The sequence below is a fragment of the Salmo salar genome, chromosome ssa18 (assembly GCF_905237065.1).
Source record: "Salmo salar chromosome ssa18, Ssal_v3.1, whole genome shotgun sequence".
NCBI classification, from domain to species: Eukaryota; Metazoa; Chordata; class Actinopteri; order Salmoniformes; family Salmonidae; genus Salmo; species Salmo salar.
In genome coordinates, this window is record NC_059459.1 from 45,116,928 (window position 1) to 45,137,301 (window position 20,374).

At 54.6% G+C, this 20,374-nt stretch overlaps 1 pseudogene; it reads left to right on the top strand.

Moving 5' to 3' along the window:
• LOC106591814 (ryanodine receptor 2-like) overlaps positions 1-20,374 on the top strand; it is a 503,114-nt pseudogene that overhangs the window by 215,827 nt on the left and 266,913 nt on the right.

Below are 20,374 nucleotides of genomic sequence, written 5' to 3' on the forward strand. Positions count from 1 at the left end.
TACCACTCCACCCTAATACCTCCTGTCACACCCTCCCACCCTAACCCTCCTGTCCATACCTCCACTCCCAACCTCCTCACACCACTCCACCTAACCCTCCTGTCCCTCCACCCACAACCCTAACCCTCCTGTCATGCCACTCCACCCTAACCCTCCTGTCATTCACTCACTCCACCCTAACCCTACCCTCCTGTCATACCACTCCACCCTAACCCTCCTGCTACCACTCCACCTAACCCTCCTGTCATACCACTCCCACCCCTCCCAACCCTCCTGTCTACCCACTCCACCCTAACCCTCCTGCTCATTTCCACTCACCCCACCCTAACCCTCCTGTCAGTACCACCCACTCCACCTACCTAACCCTCCTTGTCTACACTCCACCTAACCTCCCTCTTCATACCCATTCCACCTAACCCTCCTTTATCCCCACCACCCTAACCCTCCTGTCATTCCACCACTCCACCTAACCCTCCTGTCATACCACTCCACTCACCCCTTTACTACCCTCCTGTCATACCACTCACACCCCAACCCTCCTGTCTTACCACTCCACCTCCCAACCCTCCTGTCCCTTACCTCTCCCACCTAACCCTCCTGTCATTCCCACTCCACTCCACCTAACCCTCCTGTCATACCACCCACTCACCCCACCTAACCCTCCTCTCCTTAACATTCCACCTAACCTCTGTCATACCTCCACCCTAACCCTCCTGTCCATCCCACCCTAACCCTCTGTCATACACTCCATCCTAACCTCCTGTCATACCACCTCCACCCTAACCTCCTGTCATCACCATTATCCACACCTAACCCTCCTGTCATACCACTCCACCTAACCCTCCTGTCATACCACTCCTACCCCAACCTCCTGTCATACCACTCCACACCTAACCCTCCTGTCATACCACTCCCCACCTAACCTCTGTTCTCCACTCTACCTAACCTCCTGTCTCCCACCTCAACCCTCCTGTCATACCACTCCACCTAACCTAACTCCTGTCATACCATCCACCTAACCCTCCTGTCATACCACTCCACCTAACTAACCTCCTGTCATACCACTCCACCTAACCCTCCTGTCATCACCACCTAACCCTCCTGTCATACCACTCCACCCTAACCCTCCTGTCATACCACCTCACCCCTTAACCTCCTGTCATTTCCACCCACCCTAACCCTCTGTCTCACTCCCACCTAACCTCCTGTCATACCACTCCACCCTAACCCCTCCTGTCACTCTCCCCCTAACCACTCCACCTAACCCTCCTGTCATATCCATCCACCTAACCCTCCTGTCATACCACTCCACCTCAACCCTCCTGTCATACCACCCTCCACCTCACCCCTAACCCTCCTGTTATACCCACTCCACCCTAACCCTCCTGTCATATCCTCCACTCCACCCAACCCTCTGTCATACCACTCCCACCCTAACCTAACCCTCCTGTCATACCACTCCACCCTAACCCTCCTGTCAGTTTCCACTCCACCCTAACCCACCTGTCATACCACCATCCACCCCAACTAACCCTCATGTCATACCACTCCACCTAACCACTCCTGTCATTCCACTCCACCACCCTCCTGTCATACGACTCACCCTGAACCCTAACCCTCCTGTCCTTAATACCACTCCACCCTAACCCTCCTGTCATACCACTCCCACCCTAACCTTAACCCTCCTGTCATACCACCCACCAACCTAACCCTCCTGTCATACCACCCACCCAACCCTCCTGTCATACCACTCCCTAACCCTCCTGTCATTCCACCTCATCACCCTAACCCTCCTGTCATTTTCCACTCACCTCCACCCCCTAATCCCTCCTCTCATACCACTCCACCTAACCCTCCTGTCATACCACTCCACCCTAACCCTCCTGTCATACCACTCCACCCTAACCCTCCTGTCTATACAACTCCACTAACCCTCCTGTCATCCACCACCTAACGCTCCTGTTATGCCATTCCACCCTAACCCTCCTGTCATACCACTCACCCTAACCCTCCTGTCATTCACTCCACCCTAACCCTCCTGTCATACCACTCCCACCTAACCCTCCTGTCATACACTCACCCTAACCCTAACCCTCCTGTTATAGCCACTCACCCCTAACCTTCCTGTCATTCCACTCCACCACTCCCTCCTGTCATACCACTCCACCCTTTAACCCTCCTGTCATTCCACTCACCACCCTCCCCTGTCATCCACTCCACCCTAACCTAACCCTCCTGTCATACCACTCCACCTAACCCTCCTGTCATACCACTCACCTAACCCTCCTGTCATACTACTCACCTCCCCAACCCTCCTGTCATACCACTCCACCCTAACCCTCATGTCATACCACTCCACCCTAACCCTCCTGTCATACCACTCCACCTAACCCTCCTATCATACCACTCCACCCCTACTTTTCCCTAACCCTCCTGTCATACCACTCCACCCTAACCCTCCTGTCATCCACTCCACCTAACCTCCTGTCGTACTCACCTCACCCTAACCCTCCTGTTATACCACTCCACCCTAACCCTCCTGTCATCCACTCACACCTAACTCCTGTCATACCACTCTCACCTAACCCTCCTGTCATTACCCTCACCCTAACCCTCCTGTCATTTCCACTCCACCCTAACCTCCTGTCATACCACTCCACCTAACCCTCATTCTCACTCCTAGCCCTCCTGTCATACCACTCCACCTCCCTCCTGTCATACCACTCCACCCTAACCCTCCTGTCATACCACTCCACCCCCTAAACCTTAACCCTCCTGTCATTGACCACTCCACCCTAAACCTAGCCCCTCTGTCCATACCACTCCACCAACAACCTCCTGTCATACCACTCCACCCCACCCTCCTGTCATACCACTCCACTCCACCTAACCTTAACCCTCCTGTCATACCACTCACCCTAACCCTCCTGTCATACCACTCCACCCTAACCCTCCTGTCATACCTCTCCCACTAACCTCCTGTCATTTTCCACTCCATTCCCCCCTAACCCTCTGTCATTCTCCTCCACCACTCCACCCCACCCTAACCCCTCTGCTGCCATTCCACCCTAACCCTCCTCCAACCATCCACCCAACCCTCCTGTCATACCACTCCACCTAACCCTCCTGTCATACCACTCCACCCCAACCCTCCTGTCACCACCTCCACCCTAACCCTCCTGTCCTTTCATCCCACCTAACCCTCCTGTTATACCACTCACCCTAACCTTCCTGTCATACCTTACCTCCACCCCTAACCCTCCTGTCAGCTTACCACTCCACCCTATTTCTACCTCACCTAACCCTCTGTCATACCACTCACCCCCCACCCTAACCCTCCTGTCATACCACTCACCCTAACCTCCTGTCATACCACTCCACCTAACCCACCTGTCATACCCTCCACCCCAACCCTCCTGTCTTACCACCCACACTAACTCTTGTCATACCCCTCACCTAACCCTCCCAGTCATACCACTCCACCCTAACCTCCTGTCATGCCCACTCACCCCCCCTAACCCTCCTGTCATACCACTCACCCTCTCACCACTCCACCCTAACCCTCCTGTCATACCACTCCACCCCAACCCTCCTGTCATACCACTCACCCTAACCCTCCTGTCATTCCCCCACTCCACCATAACCCACCAAGTTGTCATACCACTCCACCTAACCCTCCTGTCATACCACTCCACCCTAACCCTCCTGTCATTCCACTCCACCCCAACCCTCCTGTCATACCACTCCACCTAACCCTCAACCCTCCTGTCATACCACTCCACCCTAACCCTCCTGTCATACCACTCACCTACTCCACCCATAAACCTAACCCTCCTGTCATACCATCCTCCACCCTAAACCTAACCCTCCTGTCATACCACTCACCCCAACCCTCCTGTCATACCACTCCACCCTAACCAACCCTCCTGTCATACCACTCCACCTAACCCTCCTGTCATACCACTCCACTCCACCCTAACCTTAACCCTCCTGTCATACCACTCCACCCTAACCCTCCTGTCATACCACTCCACCCCAACCCTCCTGTCATACCTCTCCACACTAACCCTCCTGTCATTCCTCCATTCCACCCTAACCCTCCTGTCATTCTCCTCCACTCCACCCCACCCTAACCCTCCTCTCATACCATTCCACCCTAACCCTCCTGTCATACCACTCCACCTAACCCTCCTGTCCTCACCACTCCACCCTAACCCTCCTGTCATACATACTCCATCCTAACCCTCCTGTCATACCACTCCACCCTAACGCTCCTGTTATACCATTCCACCAACCTCCTGTCATACCACTTCACCCTAACCCTCCTGTCATTCCACTCCACCCTAACCCTCCTGTCATACCACTCCACCTAACCCTCCTGTCATACCACTCCACCCCAACCCTAACCCTCCTGTTATACCACCTACCCTAACCCTCCTGTCATTCCACCCACTCCACCTAACCCTCCTGTCATACCACTCCACCCTAACCCTCCTGTCATACCACTCACCCCTAACCCTCCTGTCATACCACTCCACCCTAACCCTAACCCTCCTGTCATACCACTCCACCCCTAACCCTCCTGTCATACCACTCCACCTAACCCTCCTGTCATACCACTCACCCTAACCCTCCTGTCACACCACTCCACCCTAACCCTCCTGTCATACCACTCCACCCTAACCCTCCTGTCATGCCACTCCACCCCTCATAACCCTCCTGTCATACCACTCCACCCCTAATCCTCCTGTCATACCACTCCACCCCTAACCCTCCTGTCCTTTGCCACTCCACCCTAACCCTAACCCTCCTGTCATACCACTCCACCTAACCCTCCTGTCGTTTCCCACTCCACCCACCCCTAACTTAACCCTCCTGTCCTTACCCACTCCACCCTAACCCAACCCTCCTGTCATACCACTCCACCCTAACCCTCCTGTCATACCACTCCACCCCTAACCCTCCTGTCATACCACTCCACCCTAACCCTCATGTCATCACCACCCTCACCCTAACCCTCCTGTCATACCACTCCACCCTAACCCTCCTGTCATACCACTCCACCTAACCCTCCTGTCATACCACTCCACCCTAACCCCTCCTGTCATACCACTCCACCCTAACCCTCCTGTCATCCTACCACTCCACCCTAACCCTCCTGTCTTATACCCACTCCACCCTAACCCTCCTGTCATCCACTCACCCTAACCCTCCTGTCATACCACTCCACCCACCTAACCCTCCTGTCATACCACTCACCCACTAACCCTCCTGTCATACCACCCACCTCAACCCTCCTGTCATACCACTCCACCCTAACCCTCTGTCATACCACTCCACCCTAACCCTCCTGTCATACCACTCCACCCTAACCCTCCTGTCATACCACTCCACCCCTAACCCTCCTGTCATACCACTCCACCCCTAACCCTCCTGTCATACCACTCCACCCTAACCCTCCTGTCATACCACTCACCCTAACCCTCCTGTCATACCACTCCACCCAACCTAACCCTCCTGTCATACCACCACCCTAACCCTCCTGTCATACCACTCCACCCTAACCCTCTGTCATACCACTCCACTCCACCCAACCCTCCTGTCATACCACTCCACCCTCTAACCCTCCTGTCATACCACTCCACCCTAACCTCCTGTCATTCCACTCCACCCTAACCTACCCTCCTGTCATACCACTCCACCCCAACCCTCCTGTCATACCACTCCACCCTAACCCTCCTGTCATATCTCACTCACCCTAACCCTCCTGTCATACCACATCCACCCAACCCTCCTGTCCTTTCACCCACCCCAACCTAACCCTCCTGTCATACCACTCCACCCTAACCTCTTGTCATACCACTCACCCCTAACCCTCCTGTCATCCACTCCACCCTAACCCTCCTGTCATACCACTCCACCCTAACCCCGTCATACCACTCCACCCTAACCCTCATGTCATACCACTCCACCCTAACCCTCCTGTCATGCCACTCCACCCTAACCCTCCTGTCATACCACATCCACCCTAACCCTCCTGTCATACCACACCCTAACCCTCCTGTCATACCACTCCACCCCTAACCCTCCTGTTATACCACTCCACCCTAACCCTCCTGTCATTCCACTCCACCAACCCTAACCCTCCTGTCATACCACTCCACCCTAACCCCCCTCCTGTCATACCACTCCACCCTAACCCTCCTGTCATACTACTCCACCCTAACCCACTGTCCCTGTCATACCACTCCACCCTAACCCCCTCCTGTCATACCACTCACTCCACCTAACCCAACCCTCCTGTCATACCACTCCACCCCTAACCTAACCTCCTGTCATACCACTCCACCCTAACCCTCCCTGTCATACCACTCCACCCCTAACCCTAACCCTCCTGTCATACCACTCCACCTCCCAACCCTCCTGTCATACCACTCCTCCACCCAACCTTAACCCTCCTGTCATACCACTCCACCCCTAAACCCTCCTGTCATACCACTCCACCTAACCCTCCTGTCATACCTCTCCACCCTAACCTCCTGTCATCACCTATTCTACCCTAACCCTCCTGTCATTCTCCTCCTCCACCCCCACCCTAACCCTCCTCTCATACCACTCCACCTAACCTCCTGTCATACCATCTCACCCCTAACCCTCCTGTCATACCACTCCACCCCTAACCCTCCTGTCATACCACTCCACCCTAACCCTCCTGTCATTCCACTCCACCCTAACCCTCCTGTCCTACCACTCCACTCTAACCCTCATGTCATACCACTCCACCTAACCCTCCTGTCATTCCACTCTCACCCTAACCCTCCTGTCATACCACTCCCCTAACCCTCCCTGTCCTTCCACTCCACCCTAACCCTCCTGTCATTCCACTCCACCCTAACCCTCCTGTCATACCACCCTCACCCTAACCCTCCTGTCATACCACTCACTCACCCTAACCTCCTGTCATACCACTCCACCCTAACCCTCCTGTCCTACCACTCCACCCTAACCCTCCTGTCATACCACTCCACCTAACCCTCCTGTCATACCACTCCACCCCTAACCCTCCTGTCATACCACTCCACCCTAACCCTCCTGTCATACCACTCCACCCTAACCCTCCTGTCATACCACTCCACCTAAACCCTCCTGTATACCACTCCACCCTAACCCTCCTGTCATTCCATCCACCCTAACCCTCCTGTCATACCACTCCACCCTAACCCTCCTGTCATACCGCTCCACCCTAACCCTCCTGTCATACCACTCCACTCAACCCTAACCTCCTGTCATACCACTCCACCCCTAACCTCCTGTCATACCACTCACCCAACCTAACCCTCCTGTCATACCACTCACCCTAACCCTCTGTCATTCCACTCCATAACCTAACCTTCCTGTCATACCACTCACCCTAACCCCTCCTGTCATACCACTCACCCTAACCCTCCTGTCATACCACTCCACCCTAACCCTCCTGTCATACCACTCCACCTCAACCCTAACCCTCCTGTCACACCACTCCACCCCTAACCCTCCTGTCATACCAACTCCACCCCAATTAACCCTCCTGTCATACCACTCCACCCAAACCCAACCTCCTGTCATACCACTCACCCTAACCCTCCTGTCATTACCACTCCACCCTAACCCTCCCTGTCATACCAACTCCACCTAACCCTCCTGTCATACCACCCACTCCACCTAACCTTAACCCTCCTGTCATACCACTCCACCCTAACCCTCCTGTCATACCACTCCACCCTAACCCTCCTGTCATACCTCTCCACACCTAACCCTCCTGTCATACCACCCATCCACCCTAACCCTCCTGTCATTCCACTCCACCCCACCCTAACCCTCCTGTCATACCATTCCACCTAACCCTCCTCTCATACCACTCCACCCCTAACCCTCCTGTCATACCACTCCACCCTAACCCTCCTGTCATACCACTCCACCCTAACCCTCCTGTCATTGCCACTCCACCTAACCCACCTGTCATACCACTCCACCTCTAACCCTCATGTCATACCACTCCACCCCAACCCTCCTGTCATTCCACTCCACCCTAACCCTCCTGTCATACCACCTCACCCTAACCCTCCTGTCATACCACTCACTCACCCTAACCCTCCTGTCATACCACTCCACCTCACACACCCTAACCCTCCTGTCATACCACTCCACCCTAACCACCCTCCTGTCATACCACTCACCCTAACCCTCCTGTCATACCACTCCACCTAACCCTCCTGTCATACCACTCCCACCCCAACCCTCCTGTCATTCCACTCCACCCCTAACCCTCCTGTCATACCACTCCACCCTAACCCTCATGTCATACCACTCCACCCTAACCCTCCTGTCATTCCACCTCCACCCTAACCCTCCTGTCATACCACTCCACCCTAACCCTCCTGTCATACCACTCACCTCAACCCTCCTGTCATACCACTCCACTCCACTCCACCCTAACCCTCCTGTCATCACTCCACCAACCTAACCCTCCTGTCATACCACTCCACCCCTAACCCTCCTGTCATACCACTCCACCCTAACCCCTAACCTCTCCTGTCATACCACTCCACCCTAACCCTCCTGTCATACCACTCCACCACCAACTTAACCCTCCTGTCATACCACTCCACCCTAACCCTCCTGTCATACCACTCCACCCTAACCCTAACCCTCCTGTCATACCACTCCACCCTAACCCTCCTGTCATTCCACTCCATTCCACCTAACCCTCCTGTCATTCTCCTCCACTCCACCCCACCTAACCCTCCTCCTCATACCATTCCACCCTAACCCTCCTGTCATACCACTCCACCCTAACCCTCCTGTCATACCACTCCACCCTAACCCTCCTGTCATACCACTCCATCCTAACCCTCCTGTCATACCACTCCACCCTAACGCTCCTGTTATACCATTCCACCCTAACCCTCCTGTCATACCACTCCACCCTAACCCTCCTGTCATTCCACTCCACCCTAACCCTCCTGTCATACCACTCCACCCTAACCCTCCTGTCATACCACTCCACCTAACCTAACCCTCCTGTTATACCACTCTACCCTAACCTCTCCTGTCATCCACCACTCCACCCTAACCCTCCTGTCATACCACTCCACCCTAACCCTAACCCTCCTGTCATACCACTCCACCTCAACCCTCCTGTCATCCCACTCACCCTAACCCTAACCCTCCTGTCATACCACATCCACCCTAACCCTCCTGTCATACCACTCCACCCTAACCCTCCTGTCATACCACTCCACCCTAACCCTCCTGTCATTCCACTCCACCCTAACCCTCCTGTCATACCACTCCACCCTAACCCTCCTGTCATACCACTCCACCCTAATCCTCCTGTCATACCACTCCACCCTAACCCTCCTGTCATACCACTCCACCCTAACCCTCCTGTCATACCACTCCACCCTAACCCTAACCCTCCTGTTATACCACTCCACCCTAACCCTCCTGTCATTCCACTCCACCACCCAACCCTTCTGTCATACCACTCCACCTAACCTAACCCTCCTGTCATACCACTCCACCCCTAACCCTCCTGTCATACCACTCCACCCTAACCCTCCTGTCATACCACTCCACCCCTAACCCTCATGTCATACCACTCCACCCCTAACCCTCCTGTCATACCACTCCACCCTAATCTCCTGTCACACCACTCACCCTAACCCTCCTGTCATACCACTCCACCCTAACCCTCCTGTCATACCACAACCCACCTGTCATACCACTCCACCCTAACCCTCTGTCATACCACTCCACCCCTAACCCTCCTGTCATTCCACTCCACCCTAACCCTCCTCGTCATACCACTCCACCCTAACCCTCCTGTCATACCACTCCACCTAACCCAACCCTCCTGTCATACCACTCCACCCTAACCCTCCTGTCATACCACTCCACCCCTAACCCTCCTGTCATACCACTCCACCCTAACCCTCCTGTCATACCACTCCACCCCTAACCCTCCTGTCATACCACTCCACCCTAACCCTCCTGTCATACCACTCCACCTAACCCTCCTGTCATACCACTCCACCCTAACCCTCCTGTCATACCATCCACCCTAACCCTCCTGTCATACCACTCCACCCCAACCCTCCTGTCATACCACTCCACCCCTAACCCTCCTGTCATACCACTCCACCCTAATCCCTCCTGTCATACCACTCCACCCCTAACCCTCCTGTCACTACTCCACTCCACCCTAACCCTCCTGTCATACCACTCCACCCTAACCCTCCTGTCATACCACTCACCCCTAACCCTCCTGTCATACCACTCCACCCTAACCCTCCTGTCATACCACTCCACCCTAACCCTCCTGTCATACCACTCCACCCCTAACCCTCCTGTCATACCACTCCACCCTAACCCTCCTGTCATACCACATCCACCCTAACCCTCCTGTCATTCCACTCCACCTAACCCTCTGTCATACCACTCCACCCTAACCCTCCTGTCATACCACTCACCCTAACCCAATCCTGTCATACCACTCCACCCTAACCCTCCTGTCATACCACTCCACCCCTAACCCTCCTGTCATACCACTCCACCCTAACCCTCCTGTCATACCACTCCACCCTAACCCTCCTGTCATACCACTCCACCCCTAACCTCCTGTCATACCACTCCACCCTAACCCTCCTGTCATACCACTCCACCCTAACCCTCCTGTCATACCACTCCACCCTAACCCTCCTGTCATACCACTCACCCTAACCCTCCTGTCATACCACTCCACCCCTAACCCTCCTGTCATACCACTCCACCACTCCACCCCCTAACCCTCCTGTCATACCACTCCACCTAACCCTCCTGTCATACCACCACCCTAACCCTCCTGTCATCACCACCACCTAACCCTCCTGTCATACCACTCCACCCTAACCCACCTGTCATACCACTCCTCCAACCTCCTGTCCATACCACTCCACCTAACCCTCCTGTCATACCACTCCACCCTAACCCTCCTGTCATACGACTCCACCTAACCCTAACCCTCCTGTCATACCACTCACCCTAACCTCCTGTCATACCACTCCACCCCTAACCCTAACCCTCGTCATACCACTCACCTAAACCTAACCCTCCTGTCATACCACTCCACCCTAACCCTTCTGTCATACCACTCCACCCCTAACCTCCTGTCATACCACTCCACCCTACCCTCCTGTCATACCACTCCACCCTAACCCTAACCCTCCTGTTATACCACTCTACCTAATCTCCTGTCATACCACTCACCCCTAACCCTCCTGTCATACCACTCCACCTAACCCTCCTGTCATACCACTCCACCCTAACCCTCTCTGTCATTCCACTCCACCATAACCCACCTGTCATACCACTCCACCCTAACCCTCATGTCATACCACTCCACCCTAACCCTCCTGTCATTCCACTCCACCCTAACCCTCCTGTCATACGACTCCACCCTAACCCTAACCCTCCTGTCATACCACTCCACCCTGACCCTCCTGTCATACCACTCCACTCCACCCTAACCTTAACCCTCCTGTCATACCACTCCACCCTAAACCTAACCCTCCTGTCATACCACTCCACCCTAACCCTCCTGTCATACCACTCCACCCTAACCCTAACACTCCTGTCATACCACTCCACCCTAACCCTCCTGTCATACCACTCCACTCCACCCTAACCTTAACCCTCCTGTCATACCACTCCACCCTAACCCTCCTGTCATTACACTCCACCCTAACCCTCCTGTCATACCTCTCCACACTAACCCTCCTGTCATTCCACCCATTCCACCCTAACCCTCCTGTCATTCTCCCTCCACTTCACCCCCACCCTAACCCTCCTCTCATACCATTCCACCCTAACCCTCCTGTCATACCACTCCACCCTAACCCTCCTGTCATACCACTCCACCCTAACCCTCCTGTCATACAACTCCATCCTAACCCTCCTGTCATACCACATCCACCCTAACGCCTCCTGTTATACCATTCCACCCTAAACCTCCTGTCATACCACTCCACCCTAACCCTCCTGTCATTCCACTCCACCCTAACCCTCCTGTCATACCACTCCACCCTAACCCTCCTGTCATACCACTCCACCCTAACCCTAACCCTCCTGTTATACCACTCTACCCTAACCTTCCTGTCATTCCACTCCACTCCACCCTAACCCTCCTGTCATACCACTCCACCCTAACCCTCCGTTCATACCACTCCACCCTAACCCTCCTGTCATACCACTCCACCCTAACCTCATGTCATTCCACTCCACCCTAACCCTCCTGTCATACCACTCCACCCTAACCCTCCTGTCATACCACTCCACCCTAATCCTCCTGTCATACCACTCCACCCTAACCCTCCTGTCATACCACTCCACCCTAACCCTAACCCTCCTGTTATACCACTCCACCCTAACCCTCCTGTCATTCCACTCCACTCCACCCTAACCCTCCTGTCATACCACTCCACCCTAACCCTAACCCTCCTGTCATACCACTCCACCCTAACCCTCCTGTCATTCCACTCCACCCTAACCCACCTGTCATACCACTCCACCCTAACCCTCCTGTCATACCACTCCACTCCACCCTAACCTTAACCCTCCTGTCATACCACTCCACCCTAAACCTAACCCTCCTGTCATACCACTCCACCCTAACCCTCCTGTCATACCACTCCACCCTAACCCTAACCCTCCTGTCATACCACTCCACCCTAACCCTCCTGTCATACCACTCCACTCCACCCTAACCTTAACCCTCCTGTCATACCACTCCACCCTAACCCTCCTGTCATACCACTCCACCCTAACCCTCCTGTCATACCTCTCCACCCTAACCCTCCTGTCCTTCCACTCCATTCCACCCTAACCCTCCTGTCATTCTCCTCCACTCCACCCCACCCTAACCCTCCTCTCATACCATTCCACCCTAACCCTCCTGTCATACCACTCCACCCTAACCCTCCTGTCATACCACTCCACCCTAACCCTCCTGTCATACCACTCCACCCTAACCCTCCTGTCATACCACTCCACCCTAACCCACCTGTCATACCACTCCACTCTAACCCTCATGTCATACCACTCCACCCTAACCCTCCTGTCATTCCACTCCACCCTAACCCTCCTGTCATACCACTCCACCCTAACCCTCCTGTCATACCACTCCACCCTAACCCTCCTGTCATACCACTCCACCCTAATCCTCCTGTCATACCACCTCACCCTAACCCTCCTGTCATACCACTCCACCCTAACCCTCCTGTCATACCACTCCACCCTAATCCTCCTGTCATACCACTCCACCCTAACCCTCCTGTCATACCACTCCACCCTAACCCTCCTGTCATACCACTCCACCCTAACCCTAACCCTCCTGTTATACCACTCTACCCCTAACCCTCCTGTCATACCACTCCACCCTAACCCTCCTGTCATTCCACTCCACCTACTAACCCTCCTGTCATACCACTCCACCCTAACCCTCATGTCATATCCACTCCACCCTAACCCTCCTGTCATACCACTCCACCCTAACCCTCCTGTCATACCACTCCACCCTAACCCTCCTGTCATACCACTCCACCACCCTAACCCTCCTGTCATACCACTCCACCCTAACCCTCCTGTCATACCACTCCACCCTAACCCTAACCCTCCTGTCATACCACTCCACCCTAACCCTCCTGTCATCACCACCTCCTCTCCACCCTAACCTTCACCCTCCTGTCACCTACCACTCCACTACACTCACCCTAACCCTCCTGTCATATACCACTCCACCCTAACCCTCCTGTCCATACCACTCCACCCTAACCCTAACCCTCCTGTCATACCACTCCACCCTAACCCTCCTGTCATACCACTCCACTCCACCCTAACCTTAACCCTCCTGTCATACCACTCCACCCTAACCCTCCTGTCATACCACTCCACCCTAACCCTCCTGTCATACCTCTCTCACACTAACCCTCCTGTCATTCCACTCCATTCCACCCTAACCCTCCTGTCATTCTCCTCCACTCCACCCCACCCTAACCCTCCTCTCATACCATTCCACCCTAACCCTCCTCTCATACCATTCCACCCTAACCCTCCTGTCATACCACTCCACCCTAACCCTCCTGTCATACCACTCCACCCTAACCCTCCTGTCATACCACTCCACCCTAACCCACCTGTCATACCACTCCACTCTAACCCTCATGTCATTTCCACTCCACCCTAACCCTCCTGTCATTCCACTCCACCCTAACCCTCCTGTCATACCACTCCACCCTAACCCTCCTGTCATACCACTCCACCCTAACCCTCCTGTCATACCACTCCACTCCACCCTAACCCTAACCCTCCTGTCATACCACTCCACCCTAACCCTAACCCTCCTGTTATACCACTCTACCCTAACCCTCCTGTCATACCACTCCACCCTAACCCTCCTGTCATACCACTCCACCCTAACCCTCCTGTCATACCACTCCACCCTAACCCTCCTGTCATTCCACTCCACCATAACCCACCTGTCATACCACTCCACCCTAACCCTCATGTCATACCACTCCACCCTAACCCTCCTGTCATTCCACTCCACCCTAACCCTCCTGTCATACGACTCCACCCTAACCCTAACCCTCCTGTCATACCACTCCACCCTAACCCTCCTGTCATACCACTCCACTCCACCCCTAACCTTAACCCTCCTGTCATACCACTCCACCCTAAACCTAACCCTCCTGTCATACCACTCCACCCTAACCCTCCTGTCATACCACTCCACCCTAACCCTAACACTCCTGTCATACCACTCCACCCTAACCCTCCTGTCATACCACTCCACTCCACCCTAACCTTAACCCTCCTGTCATACCACTCCACCCTAACCCTCCTGTCATTACACTCCACCCTAACCCTCCTGTCATACCTCTCCACACTAACCCTCCTGTCATTCCACTCCATTCCACCCTAACCCTCCTGTCATTCTCCTCCACTTCACCCCACCCTAACCCTCCTCTCATACCATTCCACCCTAACCCTCCTGTCATACCACTCCACCCTAACCCTCCTGTCATACCACTCCACCCTAACCCTCCTGTCATACAACTCCATCCTAACCCTCCTGTCATACCACTCCACCCTAACGCTCCTGTTATACCATTCCACCCTAAACCTCCTGTCATACCACTCCACCCTAACCCTCCTGTCATTCCACTCCACCCTAACCCTCCTGTCATACCACTCCACCCTAACCCTCCTGTCATACCACTCCACCCTAACCCTAACCCTCCTGTTATACCACTCTACCCTAACCTTCCTGTCATTCCACTCCACTCCACCCTAACCCTCCTGTCATACCACTCCACCCTAACCCTAACCCTCCTGTCATACCACTCCACCCTAACCCTCCTGTCATACCACTCCACCCTAACCCTCCTGTCATACCACTCCACCCTAACCCTCCTGTCATACCACTCCACCCTAACCCTCCTGTCATTCCACTCCACCCTAACCCTCCTGTCATACCACTCCACCCTAACCCTCCTGTCATACCACTCCACCCTAATCCTCCTGTCATACCACTCCACCCTAACCCTCCTGTCATACCACTCCACCCTAACCCTCCTGTCATACCACTCCACCCTAACCCTAACCCTCCTGTTATACCACTCAACCCTAACCCTCCTGTCATTCCACTCCACCCTAACCCACCTGTCATACCACTCCACCCTAACCCTAACCCTCCTGTCATACCACTCCACCCTAACCCTCCTGTCATTCCACTCCACCCTAACCCACCTGTCATACCACTCCACCCTAACCCTCATGTCATACCACTCCACCCTAACCCTCCTGTCATTCCACTCCACCCTAACCCTCCTGTCATACGACTCCACCCTAACCCTAACCCTCTTGTCATACCACTCCACCCTAACCCTCCTGTCATACCACTCCACTCCACCCTAACCTTAACCCTCCTGTCATACCACTCCACCCTAAACCTAACCCTCCTGTCATACCACTCCACCCTAACCCTCCTGTCATACCACTCCACCCTAACCCTAACCCTCCTGTCATACCACTCCACCCTAACCCTCCTGTCATACCACTCCACTCCACTCCACCCTAACCCTAACCCTCCTGTCATACCACTCCACCCTAACCCTCCTGTCATACCACTCCACCCTAACCCTCCTGTCATACCTCTCCACACTAACCCTCCTGTCATTCCACTCCATTCCACCCTAACCCTCCTGTCATTCTCCTCCACTCCACCCCACCCTAACCCTCCTCTCATACCATTCCACCCTAACCCTCCTCTCATACCATTCCACCCTAACCCTCCTGTCATACCACTCCACCCTAACCCTCCTGTCATACCACTCCACCCTAACCCTCCTGTCATACCACTCCACCCTAACCCACCTGTCATACCACTCCACTCTAACCCTCATGTCATACCACTCCACCCTAACCCTCCTGTCATTCCACTCCACCCTAACCCTCCTGTCATACCACTCCACCCTAACCCTCCTGTCATACCACTCCACCCTAACCCTCCTGTCATACCACTCCACCCTAACCCTAACCCTCCTGTTATACCACTCTACCCTAACCCTCCTGTCATTCCACTCCACCTAACCCTCCTGTCATACCACTCCACCCTAACCCTCCTGTCATTCCACTCCACCATAACCCACCTGTCATACCACTCCACCCTAACCCTCCTGTCATACCACTCCACCCCTAACCCTCCTGTCATTCCACTCCACCCTAACCCTCCTGTCATCCACTCCACCTAACCCTCCTGTCATACCACTCCACCCTAACCCTCCTGTCATACCACTCACTCCACCCTAAGCTTAACCCTCCTGTCATACCACTCCACCCTAACCCTCCTGTCATACCCACTCCACCCTAACCCTAACCCTCCTGTCATACCACTCCACCCTAACCCTCCTGTCATACCACTCCACTCCACCCTAACCCTCCTGTCATACCACTCCACCCCTAACCCTCCTGTCATACCACTCCACCCCTAACCCTCCTGTCATACCACTCCACCCTAACCCTCCTGTCATACAACTCCATCCTAACCCTCCTGTCATACCACTCCACCCCTAACGCTCCTGTTATACCATTCCACCCTAAACATCCTGTCATACCACTCCACCTAACCCTCCTGTCATTCCACTCCACCCTAACCCTCCTGTCATACCACTCCACCCTAACCCTCCTGTCATACCACTCCACCCTAACCCTAACCCTCCTGTTATACCACTCTACCCTAACCTTCCTGTCATTCCACTCCACTCCACCCTAACCCTCCTGTCATACCCACCCTAACCCTAACCCTCCTGTCATACCACTCCAACCTAACCCTCCTGTCATACCACTCCACCCTAACCCTCCTGTCATACCACTCCACCCTAACCCTCCTGTCATACCACTCCACCCTAACCCTCCTGTCATACCACTCCACCATAACCCTCCTGTCATACCACTCCACCCTAATCCTCCTGTCATACCACTCCACCCTAACCCTCCTGTCATACCACTCCACCCTAACCCTCCTGTCATACCACTCCACCCTAATCCTCCTGTCATACCACTCCACCCTAACCCTCCTGTCATACCACTCCACCCTAACCCTCCTGTCATACCACTCCACCCTAACCCTAACCCTCCTGTTATACCACTCTACCCTAACCCTCCTGTCATACCACTCCACCCTAACCCTCCTGTCATACCACTCCACCCTAACCCTCCTGTCATTCCACTCCACCATAACCCACCTGTCATACCACTCCACCCTAACCCTCATGTCATACCACTCCACCCTAACCCTCCTGTCATTCCACTCCACCCTAACCCTCCTGTCATACGACTCCACCCTAACCCTAACCCTCCTGTCATACCACTCCACCCTAACCCTCCTGTCATACCTCACTCCACCTAACCTAACCCTCCTTTCATACCACTCCCACCCTAACCCTCCTGTCATACCACTCCACCCCTAACCCTCCTGTCATCCCCACCCACCCTAACCCTAACCCTCCTGTCATACCACTCCACCCTAACCCTCCTGTCATACCACTCCACTCCACCCTAACCTTAACCCTCCTGTCATACCACTCCACCCTAACCCTCCTGTCATACCACTCCACCCTAACCCTCCTGTCATACCTCTCCACACTAACCCTCCTGTCATTCCACTCCATTCCACCCTAACCCTCCTGTCATTCTCCTCCACTCCACCCCACCCTAACCCTCCTCTCATACCATTCCACCCTAACCCTCCTGTCATACCACTCCACCCTAACCCTCCTGTCATACCACTCCACCCTAACCCTCCTGTCATACAACTCCATCCTAACCCTCCTGTCATACCACTCCACCCTAACGCTCCTGTTATACCATTCCACCCTAAACCTCCTGTCATACCACTCCACCCTAACCCTCCTGTCATTCCACTCCACCCTAACCCTCCTGTCATACCACTCCACCCTAACCCTCCTGTCATACCACTCCACCCTAACCCTAACCCTCCTGTTATACCACTCTACCCTAACCTTCCTGTCATTCCACTCCACTCCACCCTAACCCTCCTGTCATACCACTCCACCCTAACCCTCCTGTCATACCACTCCACCCTAACCCTAACCCTCCTGTCATACCACTCCACCCTAACCCTCCTGTCATACCACTCCACCCTAACCCTCCTGTCATACCACTCCACCCTAACCCTCATGTCATTCCACTCCACCTAACCCTCCTGTCATACCACTCCACCCTAACCCTCCTGTCATACCACTCCACCTCCTGTCATACCCACCTAACCCTCCTGTCCTTACCACTCCACCCTAACCCTCCTGTCATACCACTCCACCCTAACCCTAACCCTCCTGTTATACCACTCCACCCTAACCCTCCTGTCATTCCACTCCACTCCACCCTAACCCTCCTGTCATACCACTCCACTCCACCCTAACCCTAACCCTCCTGTCATACCACTCCACCCTAACCCTCATGTCATACCACTCCACCCTAACCCTCCTGTCATACCACTCCACCCTAAACCTAACCCTCCTGTCATACCACTCCACCCTAACCCTCCTGTCATACCACTCCACCCTAACCCTAACCCTCCTGTCATACCACTCCACCCTAACCCTCCTGTCATACCACTCCACTCCACCCCTAACCTTAACCCTCCTGTCATACCACTCCACCCTAACCCTCCTGTCATACCACTCCACCCTAACCCTCCTGTCATACCTCTCCACACTAACCCTCCTGTCATTCCACTCCATTCCACCCTAACCCTCCTGTCATTCTCCTCCACTCCACTCAACCCTAACCCTCCTGTCATACCACTCCACCCTAACCCTCCTGTCATTCCACTCCACCCTAACTCACCTGTCATACCACTCCACTCTAACCCTCATGTCATACCACTCCACCCTAACCCTCCTGTCATTCCACTCCACCCTAACCCTAACCCTCCTGTCATACCACTCCACCCTAACCCTCCTGTCATACCACTCCACTCCACCCTAACCCTTAACCCTCCTGTCATACCACTCCACCCTAAACCTAACCCTCCTGTCATACCACTCCACCCTAACCCTCCTGTCATACCACTCCACCCTAACCCTAACCCTCCTGTCATACCACTCCACCCTAACCCTCCTGTCATACCACTCCACTCCACCCTAACCTTAACCCTCCTGTCATACCACTCCACCCTAACCCTCCTGTCATACCACTCCACCCTAACCCTAACCCTCCTGTCATACCTCTCCACCCTAACCCTCCTGTCATTCCACTCCATTCCACCCTAACCCTCCTGTCATTCTCCTCCACTCCACCCTAACGCTCCTGTTATACCATTCCACCCTAACCCTCCTGTCATACCACTCCACCCTAACCCTAACCCTCCTGTTATACCACTCTACCCTAACCCTCCTGTCATTCCACTCCACTCCACCCTAATCCTCCTGTCATACCACTCCACCCTAACCCTCCTGTCATACCACTCCACCCTAACCCTCCTGTCATACCACTCCACTCCACCCTAACCCTAACCCTCCTGTTATACCACTCCACCCTAACCCTCCTGTCATTCCACTCCACCCTAACCCTCCTGTCATACCACTCCACTCCACCCTAACCCTCCGTCATACCACTCCACCCTAACCCTCCTGTCATACCACTCCACCCTAACACTCCTGTCATTCCACTCCACCCTAACCCTCCTGTCATACCACTCCACCTTAACCCTCCTGTCATACCACTCCAACCTAACCCTCCTGTCATACCACTCCACCCTAACCCTCCTGTCATA